A 720-nucleotide genomic window follows, 5' to 3' on the forward strand; every position below is an offset into this window, starting at 1 on the left:
GAAGACCAATACTGTAATAAGAAGCATGTGGATTTTAATATAAAGATTTAATTTTTCTTTTAGATACACACACGCATGAACTTGCCCGTCAATACTATTTTGTATTCCACTGTATTTGTATGGTCTATTCATTCCTGCTATTTGTTTATGATGAATGGAAATATTGGTTATGAAACTCGGTTTTAATATTATTCTGTTGATTAGAAATAAAGGTAATATTAATATACATGTAAATAATTTATGTTTTATCTTCCTTTCTTGCCTCTCTTTTGTTGTAACATCTTTGAGTTTGCAATTACGTTATGTCAAGTAAATGATAAAAAGTGAGAGGAATAAGAAAGGAAAAAGACGCGAAAAGAATATTGAGATTCAGGGTCGGAGTGGCGGAGAGAGAAGGCCGGGACGGAGGGAGGAATCAGGCCAGACACACAAAACGCGTTAACTTGATTAATTACCTTTTCGAAACAAGATTGATGCAAAAATCGGCAACATTAGTTTATTGACAAAAGAAGTGAATATAGATAGTGTCAGCGACTTACAGAGGTTAGAAAAAATAGGTGCGCCAAAATACTGTATCAACTGCCGTGACAGTCTACTGGTGTTAACAGCCCAGACTATCTCCCCCCCCCCCCGCCCAGAATATACACGGGGTACGGAGTTATTCTAAGCCAGGCTGTTTGATACCCGGGGTTTGGCAAGACCAGTTTATATCCCCGGGTA

This window comes from Penaeus monodon, chromosome 24 (genome assembly GCF_015228065.2).
Source record: "Penaeus monodon isolate SGIC_2016 chromosome 24, NSTDA_Pmon_1, whole genome shotgun sequence".
NCBI lineage: Eukaryota > Metazoa > Arthropoda > Malacostraca > Decapoda > Penaeidae > Penaeus > Penaeus monodon.